Here is a 7,930-nt window from a genome sequence, read left to right as displayed (position 1 = left end):
ATCCATTGCTTCTAGGATGCCTGGGATCTCTGCCGCACACATCAAATGGGACTGGTGCAGCACTTTGTGCATGTGCACTTGCAAACACAAAAATTCTAAATAGACTATAAAATTCAGCCATTTCTGGAGCAGAGCTAATCAAGATTGAACAGACCCCAATGGAGTATTCCATGTAGGCATGAAAGAGGGTTTCCATGGCTCGGTTATGAGGGGAGGAGCTTAAAAGCACTGTTGCCATCAGACAAGTTTTTGGGAAAGAAGTCGAGGGCCTCAGAATCAGCCAGACGGGCCCCAAATGCAGCACATTTACCCATATTTTGAAGAACGTGAAGATACACGTATCACCATATAAAGGGAAGTAGCTGTAAGATCATTGAATATAGTGTCTAAAATTTTCTCACTGCACCAACAAGCATCTAAGATGGGCAATCCCTGCAGCATCCTGAACTAACTTCATTTAAGTGCTACAGTAAATAAAAGTATTCAGCCAGATTCTAGACTGAGTTTTTATGTCTATTATTACAGCAGAAACACAAGCTTGAAGCACCTTAAGGGACAAGACATTTAAAAATAGTGTTTATCCTGATGATAATAATGCATTATTTGTTATTCACTGTTGTGGGGGTTTTTTTGTCCCAGTTGCTGTTGAAGCAAATTGGTGTGAGCGAAGCAAATTAAGTCTGCATGACATGTCCTGTACTCCATCTCAAGATGTTTACAGGCTGCAGCCTTTGGGCCTTCTCCATCATGCCCAGCTACCTCTTTCCTAACCTTTTTGTATGTTTGCTTGACACCCAGCCTGAAGAAAAGCACTGGAGAAGATTACATACTTTTATTTTATTTACTTATAAAAATATTTATATACTACTGCTATTTCATAGGAAAGTATCAAATTGGTTTACAATAGTACACAAAACCATACAAACCATACTTTATGAAATTTCAGTTGCTACTAATAAAGGTCTTGCTCTGCTGTGGCTTTTGGATAGTTCTTAAAATATGAATCTATGATTTTAAACTATTTTAGACTGCAGTCCTTATCTTATTTGGAAGGTGTGTGAAGGATCACAATATTATTGTGATGTAAATTGGGAGACATTATGTATCATTCTTCAACAATTTGTTCTTCTCCTTCAAAGAGAAACTCCAGCCTACAGCTGCTGAATTATAACTTGCCAGCAAATTTCACACCAAGTCTGGGGGCAGCTTGCCTACCTGAGAAAGCAATTGTCCCTCTTTAGGACCATTTAATTTACACTATTCAACTTGCTATGCCAATTTATCATCAGGGGCCACCTATATGGAGTATATCACACCTAATATGGTCAGATCTGATCTTCATTCGTACACTACACACCACTGATATATCATACATTGCTTGGCAGTTTTTCCTCATTTGGGAGACAGGAAACAAAACTTTTCTCTATGTCCTCATAGTTTGATACCTACAAACTAGGAGAGCATCCTGCAGTGGGCTCTGTTCCCGAAAAAGCTTATGCCACAATAAATCCAACCAAGTTAAATGCCTCATATATACAGCAATAGACAGTCTCCAATCCAGCAACTGAGTCAACCTAAGTTTAGGATGATTAGTATATTATTTATTTATTTAGAAAATTTCTAGACCCTTTAGTATTAAAAACCTAAGGGTTCACAATACATAATAAAACATAACAAGCTACAAAAGTGTTAAACACATCATAAAAACATAGTAAAATGTAGTGGCAGAAATACAGAAGTGAAAAATTCGATCTTGGAGGTCAGGAAATGTCTGGACAAATGTAAAACAACTGATGGCAAACATGGAAAATGCCCACTCCAGTGATCTGTAGAGCATGATGCCACCATTAAGAGTAAAGAACCTTTACTGAATCAGGAGCACACTTTCAGATGGAAAACTGTATTTTATTCTGGGCAATCTTTTGGCAGGGGGCACATGCCAATGGACAGACAAACTAGGTATGATCAGAAGCAAAAATGGACAAAAGAATTAATATGTTATCCTTGTACAGTAGGCTAGTTTGTATATACACACATATCTCTCTTCCATCTAGACAAGCAAGAGGCATTATCGAAGTTGTGGGAGACATTCAAGTCAGGAAAAAGGTGTGAAGAAGAACCAGTGAGGTGTGTGCATTGAATTGGGAATACAGCCTGGGGAGAGTCTGTGGGCCAGATAGAGCCTAGAGCATGGGTAGGCAAACTAAGGCCTGGGGGTCGGATCCGGCCCAATTGCCTTCTCAATTCAGCCCACGGATGGTCCAGGAATCAGTGTGTTTTTACATAAGTAGAATGTGCCCTTTTATTTAAAATGCATCTCTGGGTTATTTGTGGGGCATAGGAATTTGTTCATCCCCCCCCAAAAAAAAAAATATATAGACCGGCCCCCCACAAGGTCTGAGGGCAGTGGACCGGCCCCCTGCTGAAAAAGTTTGCTGACCCCTGGCCTAGAGAGTCAAATTGAATCACTGGGTCTGAGGTTCCCCACTACTGACCTAAGTGGTCAAACATGTTTGTACTGAAAGCAGTCTTTCAGACAAAACTTGTCCCAAGGCCAGGGTCAGCCTAGGATGTTTCTCACTTCAAGCAAAACAGAAAATGCCTCCCCACACCTGCTGCTGCTTCCCCTTCCACTGCCCCCCCCCCCGCCTCCGCCTCCTCTGCAGTACTCCCTGGAGCAGGCAGAGGGCAGTTGCAGGAGAGCCCAGATGAAGAGGCAATAGGTGGGCCTGGGGGAGGTGGCAAAGATGAGGTACACTCCTCGGAGGCCAAATCTGCAGCCTGAGACAACTTCCTTACCTTGTCTCATGCGCAAGATGGCCCTGCCTGAGGTTCACCACTAACTAATGCACGTGCCTCCAAGGCAGTTTTGCTTTTCTCAGTGACTGTTATATGGGGACTGCCACAACCAGGTAATTAACTCTTGGAAGCACAAGCTCACCACCTAGTGGTTATGAAAGGAAATGCTTAAACTAGAGATTACAGTGGTGCCTCACAAGACGAAATTAATCCGTTCCGCGAGTCTCTTCGTCTTGCGGTTTTTTCGTCTTGCGGTTTTTTTGTCTTGCGAAGCACGGCTATTAGCGGCTTAGCGGCTATTAACGGCTTAGCGGCTATTAACGGCTTAGCGGCTTTAAGAAAAAGGAAACAAACTCGCAAGAACTCGCAAGACGTTTCTTCTTGCGAAGCAAGCCCATAGGGAAATTCGTCTTGCGGAAAGACTCAAAAAACGGAAAACTCTTTCGTCTTGCGCGTTTTTTGTCTTGCGAGGCATTCGTCTTGCGAGGTACCACTGTAAATCATTCGTAGGATACATTTTTTGTGTCCATATTAAACAGTGGTAGTTTAATCAAACATTTAACACATTCAGTAAGAACAACTAAAAGTCTCCTGGTTTCTTAAAGACTAACAAATTTATCACCTGAGACTTCAATCTCCAGCATCTCGTGGTAGGACTTAGAAAAATATTGCTGTCTAAAACTCTGGAGACCGACTGCCAGCCAATGTAGACAATATTGAGCTAGATGGACCAATGGTCTGACTTGGTATAAGATAGCATCCTATAATCCTAACAATGATCAGTATTTATTACTACCTTAGTAATAATGAAAACAGTACTATAAGTTATGTATATATTATTCCACCCTTCATGCTACATATGGGGGCAGGGGCCTCTGGCGGAATAAAGATTTGAACTTCACCTTTCCCAAATTTTGGTTCATTTTCTTAACCTGTACACTACGCTACGCTACACTACACTCATTGCTAGCCTCCCAAGACCATGACTAGTGCCGACTGCCCGACTGTTGACAGAATGGGGTATAAATCCAAATGCTTTAAAACTGCAAATACATCTCACTAAAGGTCTTGAAGAAACATTGAACAAATGATTAAACAAAGGTAACAGCAGGAAGCGGAACTGTGAAGGTTGTGCAATAGTGACAGAAAGGGAACACTCTGATAGGAAAGCATTGGAGGAAAAGATTCAGCATCTTTAGAGGAGGTGAAAAGAATGCCATGATTGTGCTGACTGGATATGTAAATGAGCAATTTCCCTACATTCCATATATAGGACAGAAAGAATTGTGTCCCCTCCAACTTTCTGCATTTTCAGTTGCAGCGCTTTAATTAATTTCCTTACTCTTGAACATTCCCCAAAGGGTCAGCAGGGGGTGCTGCATATCAGAAGATACTTCCATGGAAATTGTATTTGTCCCTTCAAGCCAACATTGCCCTCAGGTGTGCAGAATGCTACTGAGTTTGAAGAAGAGATGTGTTCTCTCTTCACATGGCTGGCCACAGCAGACACCAGTAAACTCACATCAGAAGCATGTCCCATCTGCCCAGAAGTAAAATGTTTTGAAACTAATGTGAAATACTTGGTCCAGAGTATCAGAGAATACAAGAATGTCCCAACCTAGAATGATTTTGTTTACATATTCTGTAATGAAGCAGTAGTGGTTTGTTGCCAGAAAATCCTGATCCAACATATAAAATGGAATGTAACATTTAGGTCAGGGTTGTTCTTCAAGTGCCTTATGATACAATTCTGGTACCTGGATCCAAAAGCTCATTCTTTACAACTCACTGACCAATACTGACACAATGCACCTGGGAAGGAATTCACAGGAGCCTGGTGGTATTGGAGCAGAATAGCACTTGGGGATATACTATATTACTCACTGGCATTTCCAGGCAAGGTTGGGAAAGATTATTGTATCTCCAATGAAACATTGGAGAGCTGCTGTTAGGCATTGCAGTAGACCAGGATGGGCAGAAGAGATCATAGATAGGGAAGGATTTCTGACTTCCAATTGTTGAATAACAGTAACAACAAAATGACCCCCCCCAAAAAAAAAAACCCAAAACGACAACAACAAAAAATATTACTACTGAAAAGAAAACTGAAAGTGGAGGAGGTAACCAGACATGGGTTTGTGTATAGAATGACTGTCATGTCAGTTCATTTCTGCCACTCATATCAAATCCCTGGCCTCCAAATTCTATAATTCTAAATGTAGTTGGTGTGTCTCCAAAAAGAAAGGTGATCCTGCTAGCATGAAGTCCACCACCCACAGACAGTCCTGAGCTAGATAGCTCAGTGGTCTGATGACTCACGTAATGAGGTGTCTTATGTTCCTTCCTATTTTGCTGAACTTTCATGAAAGAGGGGAAATAAATTTAAACATTTAATAATCTAATGACTGCACAAGATGGAAGAGCTACATAAACATGATTTAGGATTGTAGCATATGCCTCCATCCTTAATCTTTTCTCATTATTCCTAAACTTGAGAACCAAATTCCTTAAAATACTCACTCAGTAGCCGTGTCTCATTTTTTCACAAGTAACTTATTTCTCAAGGGTGGTGATGGAGCTGATGCTTGCTTGGTAGTCACATTCCTTGACCAAGAAAGTCTGTGCACTCTGACCCTGCTCAATAACGCTTTTTACTTGCCCATGAGCTGCATTCTGACATTGAAAAGAGGTTGTGGATGGAAATGCCTGGGATTGAGCATTGACTCCAAATGTTTCACTTCAGAAGCTGGCAATCCTAGCTCTGTGTCAGAAACCTTTTCCGATTGTTTAATGCATGATTTATTTCTCCACTCACAGGTTTCTGCACTGTCTTGCATCTATCTTAACTCATTTTCCGGAAATGGAGCTGCAGTCACCTCAAGGGTATCCCTCAACAATTGAGGTGTCAGTACACAGAAGTTTCAGTGAAGAAGCCACCTGCTGGTAGGAAAAAGTAATTATTATGCAACATTTAAAACTAAGAAATACTGCTGTAGTGGTCTCTTATACAGTACTTCTGTCTTCTGCAATTTTCATTTGTTTCTGGAAAGATTTAGAAGCTGAGTAACATGCCACAAACACACTTTCAATCTGTGTGTGGATTAATCTGGTATAACAGGCACATGAATTCCCAGTTAGCAAAATCTAGTAACACAGATAAGATTCCCCACACAATAAGCATACATAAACATGGTGAATTCTACACCATTAACACATGTTCTTCTTACAGCTCTGACAATAAACTTGTAAGCACAAATGGGTTGTTGCAGGGTGTAGCAGTTTGTTAGACTAGGACCTGGGAGGCCAAGGGTTCAAATTTGCACTCAGTCATGATACTCACTGAGTGATTTTGGGCCAGTCACTGTATCTCAGTTTAGCCCACCTCAAAGGGTTATTGTGAGGATAAACTGGGGAGGGGGAGATTATCTTTGGAAGAGAGAGCAAAGCTAGGATTTAAATGTGGTAAACAAAAATAACTACAGTAGCCTGCTTTGAATGAGTTGATTCTAATTTGTTCTTGTAATTCTGAAAACAGAATCTGCAAGGAGTGATCCTCGATTAAGAATATGGAGCAGTGTGCAATTTTGTGTATGTGGCAATTATGAGAAAATAGGTGTTTAATGTGGTCCAACAAACTGAACGGACAGCATGTTGCTTCTGTGCTTTTTAAATGACAGCTAAACAAACTGGGAGTTTCATATTGGTTTCAAAAGTCGCTGAAGGGTAAATAACCCATAAGCTGTCCTGATAAAAGTTGGTCCTCAGTATTACTTTATTGTTGTGCCTTCTCCTTTCTCAAATGAGTCAACGTGGCTACTTGTTTTTGGGTTGCATCCCACTAAATTCTTCACAGAATTGGAAAAGTTAGTCATCTCCATTCACTTTAATGGGCTGACTTTGAGTATGAGTAAGACTTTAAATAAGCTTTTGTGAACAAGGTAATTATATATAAACTTCCAGGATAAAAGGAGACCTGAGTTGGCTCTGAGGGAGGGGTTCACAACTTTTTTCATAGTTCCTATACAGGAAGCCTGCCTCAAATGTGCTTGCTGCCTACAAAATAAACTCTTTTAAGTACAATTTGTACCGTTATTCTGCTTCGACTCCTCTCTCCCGAGCTGAGGAGAGCAAACACGACACGCGCTTCCCGCCAAAACTCCCCGAGCACGAGCCGATCGTTAACGGTCACCAGAAAAATTTTGAGGAGGGAGGGGTAGCTGAGCCCTGCGGCGCGTGCCCCCCTCGCTCCGCCTATTCCCCACGCTGCAGGGAATACGCATGCTCGGAAGCGGGGATCCGCAGAGAGGTCTTCTTCCCTCTTTCTCCACCACCACCTTTAAGGGGGGTGTGAGGTGATGAGGGGGCGAAAATGCGGGGAAACTCCCATAGGGTGCATTCACACGAGGGGCGGAGGGAGCGTGTGGAAACACACGCACGCATATAAAGATGATAAAAGTTAAAGGGTGTCCATTGGAGGATGTTTACATTTAATAATAAGAAGAGCGCGCGTTTGTCCATGTCGATGAGGGATTCATTTTCCCCCCATGATTAGCTTTACTAGCAAACCAGAGCTTAAAGTAACCCTTTTCCAGCCCTGGGAGGAGCACGGGGAGCTTTCACATTACAAAATTACACGCTGCAATCGACACACGTGTCGCAACACAGTTTGGAAAGCTCTCCTGTACTCCTTTGACTGCACATTCAAATGAAAATATGAAACATACGGTGGTCATCACAATGAAATAAACCGATTAGATCTGCTCAACCTCTCAGTATTGATGGGCCAATATGTTTAAGTAGAGCTGCCCAACCTAATTTCCAAATAAATACCGTTTCACTCTTTTCCTAAACAGCAGTTCTTGTTTTTCCTTGCTTTTGATCTATTCCATGTTTCAAACTGTAATGTTTCCAGTGAGTAATGGGTGATAGGTTCTAGGAAACAATTGTACAACTGTTAACTGTGCCATTCATGTAAAAAAAAAAAAAAAAATTGTTGCCTGAATACAGACCTTGGGACTGGTCACTATGCAAGTTATTTGTCCCTGTCTAGTTTTCTTAGAGTAAGGACAGCACTGTGATATTATTTTGTAGTTACATATTGCAATACCTTCACAGGAAAAAAATATTGTTT

The 7,930-nt window shown here is 41.4% G+C and overlaps 1 long non-coding RNA gene across 3 annotated transcripts in view; it reads right to left on the bottom strand.

Moving 5' to 3' along the window:
* LOC309520384 overlaps positions 1–7,147 on the bottom strand; it is a 119,832-nt gene extending 112,685 nt beyond the window's left edge. For all 3 annotated transcript variants that reach the window (XR_014214245.1, XR_014214246.1, XR_014214247.1), the window contains exons 1-2: positions 6,887–7,147; positions 5,320–5,739 (exon numbers count right to left, since the gene is read on the bottom strand). This is a non-coding gene — a long non-coding RNA (uncharacterized lncRNA). The remainder of the gene's footprint in view (positions 1–5,319; positions 5,740–6,886) is intronic.
* Positions 7,148–7,930: the final 783 nt, after the last annotated feature.

Source organism: Podarcis vaucheri (genome assembly GCF_965113315.1).
Source record: "Podarcis vaucheri genome assembly, chromosome: 1".
In the NCBI taxonomy this organism is placed as follows: Eukaryota; Metazoa; Chordata; class Lepidosauria; order Squamata; family Lacertidae; genus Podarcis; species Podarcis vaucheri.
Note: the sequence above shows the minus strand (reverse complement) of the source record. Positions and strands in the feature narration are given on the sequence as shown.